Source organism: Euprymna scolopes, chromosome 5 (genome assembly GCF_053919585.1).
Source record: "Euprymna scolopes isolate OS-2025 chromosome 5, ASM5391958v1, whole genome shotgun sequence".
Lineage (NCBI taxonomy): Eukaryota > Metazoa > Mollusca > Cephalopoda > Sepiida > Sepiolidae > Euprymna > Euprymna scolopes.
Window position 1 is genome coordinate 178,676,106 of NC_136486.1, and position 12,802 is coordinate 178,688,907.

Consider the following 12,802-nt stretch of genomic DNA (forward strand, 5'->3'; position numbering starts at 1 on the left):
GAACTTCGAATCTCCTAACTGCATTCTCAGCCATCACTGCCATCCAAAGTTCCTATCCGTCGCGGTTACCACCTGACGAAGGCCAGAGGAATAGTAGGCCGAAACGTTGTGAATAAACAAAAACCAATAAAAGATAAAAAAAAAACAACAACAAATAAAGATGAGACTAATAGTCCGAAATAAAAATAAATTAACCAGTATGGTATATATCAATAAGTCAACGGTTATAACTTTGGCCCGTTTTTAACAAGCTAAAAAGTATATTGTTATCATAATCTTTAAAGTAATAGTAAACATTTGTAAGTAATTTTAACGTCTTTAAATTATCTAATTACATAATATAATGCAATAAAAAAGACTTTAAAATAGTTTAAAACGTAAAAAACTAGAGAAAAGTAACTGCTATTGCGTTTGGTTACAGTTAAAGTCACAACTAGAATTTACCAGTTAAATGGTGTTCATTTCTTCGTTTTTTTTTCAACCAATTAGTGGACTATGAGATATGTTTTAATGATTTCTATAAAATATCATGAATCCGAAAAAAAAGGATGAATTTTTACATGAATATCTGATACATATAAAACACATGTAGAAATAAGAACACACAAAAAAGAAGGGCACCAGCGAAAGACGGCGAATTGATGAAATGCGAAGCAAAACCTGATAAAGAGGAATTCGTTTTATGCCAACGAGGGCAAAGAACTTGAGAAGAAACGAAAATCTTAACCAAATGTTTATGTCGATCAACAGAAAAGAAGAAAAACGCAGAGTGAAGGTGAGAGGAGGCCGACAGCTGAGAAATATGTCCATCAAAAACGTATTTTATGTTATATAGTAACCACAGACAGCTGTTTTGTCGTCGACTAACTCATCGGTGTGGCAATGTATCTATGTCGAGATTAGAAAGCGAAACAGATGATCCCATCCAAAGATAATCACATAGAACCACTGCGCTAATAAATGAACTACGTACAACTGAATAAATTCTAGTAGTGTATCTACTCAGTTTGTTGACATATACTTTTTCATGCTAACATGCCCAATCTATTTCATACATAAGATTATTCTTTTACTCTAAGAGGGAACTGTTATTTCCTCTATCTACTTTCCTACCTACTTACCTACCTACCTAACCCCCATATATGACTTCCGGATTAAATAAATAAATATACATAAATATACTGACTTCCGGATAAAATAAATAAATAAAAACAAAGAAATGACTCGCCGAACAGTTTTATACATTTCTTTTTATTCTCTCCTCTGAAGAAGAGATATTACTCTCGAAAATTAGCGACGTCAACACCTACCATCTTGCACGATACATTATATTGTTGGTAAATAAACGAAAAACGCTCTTTAAAATGATATATATAGTAAAGGTATTATTATATGGAAAAATGCGCGCATGAAAAGTAATATTCTTAAGATTTTATTAAACCTGGAAAAGTAAAGGACAAGAAATTCAACCTGGAAAAGTAAAGAACAAGATATTCTAGTAAAGTAAAAAATAAGAATTTTTTAGACTTAAAATATTGCAGCTAAAAATAAAATTTGAATATTGATAAATATTGTATTTATTATTTGCATATGTTGTTGTTTATTGTTGAATTAGAAAGGGTGTCAGTCGCTGGATTGAACTTATTTCCCCCCTATTATTTGCATATATTTATGTAGTGAAAATTGTTTGAATAAAATTAATTCATTAGTTAGTTAGTAGATGGAATTAATAATTTTATAATTTACATAAAAATTAATAATTTTATTATATCATAATTAGGAGCATTTAATTCTTTTTAACTCAACAATAAACAACAACATATGCAAATAATAAATAAAATATTTATCAATATTCAAATTTTATTTTTAGCTGCAATATTTTAAGTCTAAAAAATTCTTATTTTTTACTTTACTAGAATATCTTGTTCTTTACTTTTCCAGGTTGAATTTCTTGTCCTTTACTTTTCCAGGTTTAATAAAATCTTAAGAATATTACTTTTCATGCGCGCATTTTTCCATATAATCCATGATTTTTCCAGGCATTGCTATTGTATTAATATATAAATTTATAATATTTATTAATGATTGTCAAAAAAAAATTAGCTCTCAAACACACATTTATGCAATATTTATCATTCAATCACAGTAGTTCCGAGCCAGGGTCTCTACCGAGACTGCGGTTCGTGAATTCGTGATCTGTATAGAGCGTAAACTAACAAAAAAGAAGATGGCACTCGGTGTCTTTTTAGATATCGTTGGAGCTTTTGACAACATACCCTTCAATAGTATGTTCAAGTCGCTACGAGAACTCAATGTGCCACCAGTACTACTCCGATGGATTGAGTATATGGTGAGGCACAGAACTGTTCAAGTAGAACTACTGAGGGCAACTGTTAAAAGGGAAGTAGTTAAATGAAACCCTCAGAGTGGGATTTTATTACCTATGGAACTGTATGCTGAATCCTCTTTTAAAGGAGTTTAAAAATAGGAATATTTATGCCCAGGCTGCTGCTGATGACATCGCAGTGCTGGTCGCGGGTTCAAAAGCATCATTGGTCAGACGCATTGCCAAAATGGGACTACATTTTTCATCAAATGTGATAACGAAAAATTTGAGTTCATTCAAAGAATATGTATATCATAGAATTCACTAATATTTTTAATCGATAAATTCACCATTTTTTGTTATAAAATCATAAGGAGAGTTAAAAAAAAATTAGTTCTTAAAAAAAGTTCGGTTTTTTAATTATATAAAAAAAAACGATACACGGGATTGAACCTAAAATCTTTCCACCAACCCCCGGTACTCTAACCGTTATGCTAACATGTCATATTGGCAAAATCGCAGTAAAAAATATTTATATACAAAAAAAGTTATGCAAAATAAAAAAAAGCGTTAGTCACTTATGTACTTACTCTCCTGTTTGTGTAACTTTTTTTTCTACGGAACCAATTTTCGAAAATTTTTTTTCAAATGTAGCTAATGAGGTGTTCTATCCAACTATATAAGCTGTTTGAAATTTGGTTGCGAACGGAATTAGTGGTGGGGGTTTGAATGTGTCTCGATTCATTCAATTTCGGACTTAAGCATATATTCAACCACTACCGTGGTTGAATGACAACCACTACCGTGGTTGAATGATAACGAAAACTTATTTTAAAATACTTCAAATAATAAATACCGCAAGATCTTTCTTGTTAACCTTTATATATATATATATATATATATACATTTCTGTAGAAATATATTTTCTTATAATATATACCAATCCAAGAAGCTCAATGTAATTGCAAAGCAATATGAAGAATAAATGACAAAAAATTATATTCCAAAATTCATGATGTTGACAATCTTATAATTTATTCCTTTAATTCAGTTGACTTTTACAATTCCTGACAGTATCTGTTTCGTAGCCCTAAATCAATCACTTAATTATTATATCAATCAATGAATCTATTATGCCCTTAACTTACCAGAAGAAATAGCAACAATCTATCCATCATAAAGAAATGAAGTGTGATTTAACATGATTAAAATCCGAAAATTGGCCTCTCTCTCTCTCTCTCTCTCTCTCTCTCTCTCTCTCTCTCTCTCTCTCTCTCTGTGTATATATATATATATATATATATATATATATATATATATATAAATATACACACATATAAGGGGATCAAAGAAGTATAGGAGGAGTCTTTAACTGGAGATTTATCGATATAATAAAAAAGCTCAACACATAGGTGGAGCTTAGACACAAGAGAAAAAGATATTTACAATGAAAAGATATATACCGTCCTTTTGGGTAATTGCACCAAATCCGGGGTTATTGTGCCAAATAAAAAAAGTGCTCTATATGAGTGGTTGCCAAAAGAAGCACTTTTAGCTAGTTTGCGTAAATACCCACAAGTACGGTACTGTTGCATATAGATTTATTCATCAATTTAAAATAAGTGAATACAATCAACGGCGTAGGAGTTAGCAAAGCTTGTTATGCCAGGCATACCCCTTTTTATACGCCTCTTATATATACTCCCTAAACTTGATCCCACAGAATGCATATTGCTAGCCGTATTATTCCTACTTTGTTACCTAGCACATCCCATTCTTTGAAGAGAAGCATTAGGCTTCAAAATGACTGGCATAAAGAGGAGCTTTGATAACCCCTACGTCCTGTGTGTTTATTTGTTTCCATTTTTTCAAAGGGCATCTTCTCTAAGACGCAATGTTGCAGAGCGGTGCGAAGCGGGTGGAATGACTGCATTTTTGTGGACCGCTGTTTTCTGTTTTTTTTTTTAATTATTTTTTTAGCCGGTAAAATAGCAATTAAGAGGTTAGAACGTTAAGAAATTGGAACCTGGACGGTGTAAGTTGAATGAACGTGTTACTTGTATGCATCTCAATTATAAAACTAAAGTCGCTTCATTTATAACTATTTCTTATCCATCTGACGATAGCTCAAACGGTAACGAATAAGTTTGGATAGTATATGTTCTAGTTTTGGTTCTAGTTAAGGGCACTCAAATTATATATTATTTTTATTTTTGAAAGCACTACTATACACCGGGTACACAATAATATATAATAATCGATAGCGAATGGACTCTATAATAATAAATACGGACTCTGCGTAAATTAAAATATCATATTTAAGTGTATTTTACGACCGGGCAACGCCGGGCGGTCAGCTAGTAAATAAATAAACTAGTATAAATAAAAATATAAGCAGACATATTTAAACAAACCCAAACTAAAACTAAGTCACTTTTTAATACATAAAAAAGATTGTTCATTTCCTCCAAAACTGAACGAAGAAAGAGGTGACTTACAGGTCAAAAAAACGTTTGCTTGATAAATGCGCGGCCATTGACTGCTAAACATATGGATGGGAATAACTCCCTACAGTCCTCTCTTAAACATGATCCCAAATAGCAGCCACTTATGTCTAAGTGACAATATGCCTTGTTTGGATTGAAAAGAGTAAAATAAAATTTAAAAAAATAACATTCTTAATATTTTGATTCAATTCATCTTAATAATTTCAATACAATCGGACGAGTGGGTTCGTTTTTTCTAGTGTCAACTACGGTGTAATGCTTATAAAACACTTACCTATGTACCGTGTTCATGTTATTTGAAAGAGGGAAAAAATAATGTAATTTTCAATGTTATAAAAAGCAGCCGTCACATGCACAATTTATGTGAGTATATTCATCTATTTTAGCGATAAGTAAAAAATGTAGGCGAGAGATAATGGCTGTCAGATGGTAAGATATCCGTTGAAGGGTCATCCAGTACGTTTTTCAGCCATTTTCACTGCTTTTTCATGAGTTGGGCTCTCCTTTACCTAAACACGATTTTTTCTTTCTTTTATTGAAACCAACAGATTAGTTAATTTAACAAATAATAGCCTCGTTTTTATTTCATAGCTGTTAGGTGTTGTCGAGAAATACGCATTTCACACACACACACACACACACACACACACACACACACACACATATATTATATTTAAAACAGTACTCTATGTACACGTGTTTCGCCGATTTATAGCTTATCAGCGTAGCTCAATTGTACTAGGGTTCGAACCTCGAGCCATAGGTTTGATAGTCGAGTGCGGATACCGTTACGCTACGGACCCATGCTGATATTATTGGCTATTTGTTATCGATTTGAAGGTTATGTCGATTTGTTTGCTTGTTTATTTTTAGGAATACTTAAATATGTGGTATTAGTCTCCTACCTAGATATAGAACTACAGTGTCAGGCATTAGAGTCCTCCAGTTAATATTAAACATTCTCCGAATACAACTTGAGATGCCTTCTATATGTTGTCCAAGTCTCTGACCCACATAGCAGTGTAGTGATAATGTATGCTTCATAAACAGCTTTGTTTTTGATGTGATTCTCCGATCAGACTACACAAGTTTCTCCAGTTTGCCAAAAGCATAACTAGCTTTTGCTATTCTGTGATTTATCTCAGCATCAAGCGTACAGTCTTTACTCAGCGTACTATACAGACACACAAAACTGTCCGTAACATTTCACTTTTTATCATCAATCTAGATGTTTAGTTCAACATATGGAATTCCTATACGAGGGGATACATAATATATGTTTTCTTGAGGTTGATGGTAAATCCAAAAGCTTTGATAACTTTTCCATTATCATATGTATATCTGCTTCTGTTAAACGCATACCCCAGCATCGCAGCAAAATATATGGAAAATAATGTAGAAACAAGTATATCACATTGTTTCACACCGTTTTCAAATGAAATTAGTTTAGACAGAGATCCATTAGAGTTCACTCGGTCTTTCATATCATGGTGTAACTGTCGAAGCAACTTCATCAAACTAGTAGGATAGCCTAGTTTCTTAAGAATTTCCCAGAGTGCATTGCGATCGATAGCACCGAAAGCTTTTGTCAGATCGACAAAAACTTGATACAAAGGCACTGATTGCTTCGTAAATTTTTCTATTAGCTGTCCTGCAGAGACTATTACGTCCATTGTGCCGCAGCCAGAACTAAAACCACATTGATTTTCTGGGATGATAGAGGGACAAATCCATTTCAACAAACGATTTAACAACATCTTTGCTAAAACCTTTCCCCCTGCTTCAAGCAAGCTAATACCTCTATCATCACTACACTCAGATTTTGACTCGTTTCCTTTATAAATTGGGATCATTATTGCATCAATCCAAGCTGAGGGATATCATTACGATGCCAAACAGTAAGGATAAATGCATGGACTGCGTTGATAACGCTGTCACCTCCAAATAACAATAATTCAACATGGATCCCATCAAGTCTGGTTGCTTTTCCTTCATTAATATCTGTTTATCTTCTTTTGGTCGCATCAGTGATGGGATCAGTCATCATCTCATCAACGACCTCCTGTTGAGGGAGACTATTAATAACTATATTATTTACTGCAGACAGATTATCCAAAAGATCTCGAAAATGTTCTGTCCAGATCTCCTCAACATTGTTGAAAAAGGCAGAACCATCTTTGGATTTCACAGGTATCAATGTTGAAGGCTGCGGCCCAAAAGGTTGTCTTATTTTGTAATACACAGCTTTTGTTTTTTTGCGGTCATAATCTGTCTGGATGTTTGCTGACATTTTGGCCCAACACTTGTTCTTCATTCGACGTGTCTCACGCTGTACTTTTAATTTTGCTTCGTTATACATTTTTTCTGTAATTATTTTAGCTCATCCATTAGAACACAAACATATCTCGTGAGCCTTTTTTTTCTCTTTCAAAAAATTGGTGATTGTAGAATCATTTTCATCACACCAATCACTATGTTTGGTTTTGTTAAAGCCAAGAATTTCAGCCCCTTTGCGATATACTTGTGACTTGAGTCGTTCTCAAGTTCCGTCAAATGAGATATTAATGATGTCCTAAGAGTTTCACATGCTTCCTTATTTTGTAACTTGGAGTTTATGCACTTTTACTCCATTGGCTCTGACCATTTTCTTTATATACAACTTAAGTTTAGTACAAACAAGTTTGTGATCAGTGTCACAGTCTGCAGTCCGTATAACTCTTACAGTACGCATATCTTGAAAATCACGCTTGCGTATTATGACATAATCAAGAATATGACCATGTTTTAATCTTGAGTACATTCAAGTTACCTTGTGAATGTTTGTTTCTGTTACTGTTGGTAGAAAATGTTATATACTGCAAGAGTTTGTTTAGTGCACAACTGCAAAAGAAGACTCCGATTATTATTTGCATTACCAAAGCCATATTTTCCTAAAACACCTCAGGTGTTGTGATCACTTCCAACCAGTGCATTAAAATCTCCAGCAACAAAATTTTATCTGCTTTTGGTATCCTTTTTGATAAAATTCCATAGATCTTGATAAAACCTCATTTTGACAGCCTGCCTACTATCCAAAGTAGGGGCATATACTGAGATAACTGACACGTAACAATCACAAAGTAAATGGACCCTCAGTAACATGATTCGATTACTAATTCCACAAGGTTGTTCTTACTGAGAAGTGATCTTTTGTCCTGATAGCAATACCAACTCTTCAATCCCTTTTTACTTCTTGGGTTTGCCTTTACAGAAAAACGTATACCTTGCACCTTTTTCAGTAAGTTGATCTTCATCACTAAAGCGGGGTTCAGAAAGAGCAGCAATATCCACGTTATATTTACGAATTCTCTGGCAACAATAGTTTTCTTCGCTCTGGATTAATCGACTCTTTCGTATCAAGAAGTGTCCTGACGTTCCAGGTAGCCATATTCAATTTAGTTTTCTTTTTAGAATAAATCACACTGTTTTTTCTTTTGTTTCCCTTGCAGAAATGAACAACTTTAGCTGCAGGTAACTGATCAGCTAAAAATAGGAACAGACGATTTTTAGGTCACCTATTCTAGACCTCTTCCATGATCTGGGTGAGAAGCGCTGCCCCTTAAAGGGCTGCTCGGTCGCAAAAGGCTCAAGCGAAACTAGTTCCTGTCCCTCAAATCTAACAGCGATGTTAAGATAAGTTTTAAGCCGCCTGTGTGCAGATTTGTGACGACATACTTTCAACTTGTTTGGTCTATCGCGACAGGACTTGTAAAGAAGATATATCTGTACAAATTTATCTGTACGATAATAAATGCTTGTTCGACACATGTATCACTATATGAGCATCCACAGTCAGAATGCAACAACAAGCAAATGAAAGATAACTGGTAACTGTATCAACCGCAGGTTTTCGTGAGTGTCCTTTTCACAAAAACGTTGACTGGTGAATTCTGTCTTCGTCGGATATATTTGTTTATTCATTTGTAAAATAATCTGTGAGATGCATCATCATCATCATCGCTGTCGTCATCAGCAACAGCATGAGTGTTGTAAACAAACTTTTCATTTAAAATTTTGAGCCGTTTACAACACAAGACTGCTGAATTCTGTCTTCCTCAAACATATCAAAATATTATATATAAACACATGTGTCTGACAATTATCAGGTGACTATATCTACCGTGTTTGATTGGTAACCAAAGAAATGTAACTCAGTCAGAGCATTATATATTACATTAGCATAAACAAATGTCTATAAAATAGATTACAGTACATTTTTATTTTATTTCCAAATCCACGATGTGTCTGTTCAGCATCTGGCAGCTAGTGGTGCCCTGACCTCCGTTTCTAAAATTATCTTTCGATATATATATATATATTATATATATATTATATATATATATATTATATATATATATATATGATGATTGATGATTGCAACGTCTTGTCAGACGAGTGCCACTCCCTCAGACATTTAAAATCCATGAGCCCAAATGTCTGAGGGAGTATCTATACAAATATGATGTTACAGAGTCTTAGCTTTGTACTACAGCTAAGTCTCTCTCTCGGTTCAAAATGTTGAGATCCAGCAACAAGCAAGAGCAAGATAGCCAGCAAAAATTAAACTGCAGACCAGCTTAATGCGGGTACTGGTCTTCCGCTTTATGGTTTTTTAAATCAGAGATTTGCTTCTCCTAGAAAGGTTGCCTTCACCACGGCTTACGGGAGCCCTCTCTACCCCAATACACATATACACGCACACACACAAATATACACGGTGCTAGTTGCCCGTTATATATATATATATATATATATATATATATATATATATATATATATATATATATATATATATATATACCTACAGACACTAGTGTTTCATCCTTTCAGGAATCTTCAGTGCAGGGTGTCATGATTAACACCAGTCGAATGATTCGAACTCCGCAACACGAGACATCTCTGCATCAATTCGGCTACCATTAACCGCGTGAAAATAACGTTGAATTTAAACATTTTAATTTTAAATGTTCTTTACGTTAGCCAGACAGTGATCTAATCGTTATACGATGATCTAAGAGCTAAATTGACCGACTTTAATTCAACTGAAAGTGCTCAACGATAAAAAACGAATTTCTTAAAGGGGCTGTCATAATTATTTTTTACTTTAATAATTAAATACCTACAGACATTAATGTTTCATCGATTCGGGGATCTTCTTTGCAGGGTGTTACGATTAACACCAGTCGAACGATCCGAACTCCGCAACACGAGATATCTCTGGCTCGATTAGACAGATAGTTAATTAGAGAGATACATCAATTCATAGATAGATAGGCACACACGCATATATATGTGTATGTGTATATAGTGGACGTTCCAAAAGTAATCGCTTCTATTTTTATTCAGTACGTATATGTCTGAGGGGATTGCAAATTGCATTGTTATGATGACTGAACTTATGCATTCATATCTTGAAAGTTTCTATCGCTTTACTGCAAATATTTGAAGTGCAAGACTCTAAGAAAGCAACCCATGTTATTGACGTGCGCCAGAAGCAGGGATGCGTCATTAAATTCCTCCATGCAGAAAAGTTAACCGATCAACATTTACCGGCGCCTGTTGAACGTCTACGAAGCCGATGCAGTTGATGTCAACACAGTTAGGAGATGGGTTCGTCGATTTCAGATTGTAAAAAAGATGTGAGTGATAAAGGGCGCTCTGGACTGAATGTTTGAATATCAATATCTTAATTTTGGCATCATCTTCATATTTGCAACATAAATAATTTCGTAGTTTAATAAAGTTAAAGTTATTTTTTTCTGTTTTCCCTTTCTGTCTCAAACTTAAATTTTCCTCTTCCTTTTCCCTTCTTCCTTTCTAATAAATTCCAAACAGTTGTGAATTTTGTACTTTTATTTAAGTCAGACAATAAACCTTGATTGAATTTCTCATTTGAAAAGGCATTTATTGGGTTGAAATAAATTTATTATCAAATAGGGCTATTTTTTTAATATATACACATATATGTGTGTGTCAGTGTCTGTGTGTGTGTGTGTCTCTCTCTCTCTCTCTCTCTCTCTCTCTCTCTCTCTCTCTCTCTCTGTATGTCTGCATGTTTGTGTATATGTTTGTGTGTATATGTGTGAGATATTTATACCGAAAATACTCGAAATAATAGGATAAATTTCAAATATAATATTCAAAATATTAAGAATTTTATAGAATAATTATTCTTAAATTCACTTACTCCAATATAAAATAACTAGCAAAAGTACCCGTCGTTGACTCGGTTCAAAAACAGCCTACAGAAAATGGACTCTGATTTATGAAAGTATGATAGGTTATGAAAAGGAAGGGTTGTAAAAAGATAGCTTCGAATTTGGGGGTATCAAAACCAAAGAGAAATATGATGAAAGTAAAAATAAAATAGATAAATCCCATAATTTATTATACCATACCTGTTCACACTGAAACACATATCAATATTCTGTGGATCTATATTAAAAAACGTTGTTAAACTTTGTGACATAATTCCATTCTATGGAGGTCAGGCGCGAACGAACACCCCATAATTTTATTATACCATATTTCTTCAAACTGAAACATAATTATCAAAGGCTTGACCTTTACTCCTGATCTTAAATGGAATACGTACATCAAATCTGTTGTCAAGGCCGCTGGAAAAATGGTCGGATCCTTCTATCGATCCAGTAGATATCTCACTGCTGATGCAATTCTCTATCTATATAAGAGCCAGATACGTCCAAGGATGGAATACTGTTGCCACATATGGGCAGGAGCTGCTAGAAAAGACTTGTCCTGCCTTGATAGGGTTCAAAATAGACTTCGTGGCCTGGTGGGAGATGTCTTTTTCTCTTCGCTGCAACCTCTATCTCACAGAAGAGATGTTGCGAGTTTGTGTCTGCTATATCGTTATTTTCATGGAAAGTGTTCGACTGAGCTTCAATCTATGGTCCCCCCTCGCCAAACTTTCACAAGAAACACTAGACTAGCTGAAAACATTATCAATAATTTCCCCCACTCTTTATCTGTGCCTAAACCTAAACATAGATTCCATGATCAAAGCTTCTTTCTTAGAACTGCACACCTGTGGAATTGTCTTCCGTTTTCCTGCTTTCCAGCTGTCTATAATATGGTTGTCTTCAAGTCCAACGTGAACAAGTTTCTGATGAGCCGTTCCACTTAAGTTAACAAATTTACCGAACTTCCATTACTATCGATTATTATATTGTCCTTTTGACTACTCTACACTCTTTAACCCTTATCCTTGAGTGGCCGATCGGCTTTGATAAGTGGTGACGCCTATATATATATATAAAAAAAAAGTATACTTACGCAGATAGATATGAAAAGTCTTTATTAAAGTTTGTGCCTATTTCCATTCTATGGAGGCCAGACGCGAACGCAGACCCCACAATTTTATTATACCATCCCTATTTAAGTTAAAACATACTTATCAAAGTATTATTATGTACATCTATATTAAAAAACACTTGTAAACGTTTTTTTTTTTTTTTAATTTTTTATTTCCATACTTTGTGGACCAGGCGCGTACGCAGACCCCACAATTTTAATGGATCATCATTATGCCAGATCAAACATACCCATTCCTGTGTCTCTATACATCTTCTATCATTATATGTGATCAGTTTTCTATAATAGTCAACCATATAGGAGCCTATTCGTGACCAGACACACACACAGGCGTTCAGCTTTATATTATAGAAGATTAAGCAAATAAAAAAAAATGATTTGTTTAAAGTCAAAAAATTAAGACAAGTGAAAGGGAAAGGTTAATATTATTAAACTGTACGGGAGAATTAGAGAATCTTACAATATTTTAGGTAATTTGGGCATCCGTAACTAAAAACCTCTGATCGTTATGCACAAATAATTAGATAAGTGCCGGAATTCTTTTGCAGCATTTGATAACATTGATTTTGGGAAGTATCAATTTCTGTCGATCTTG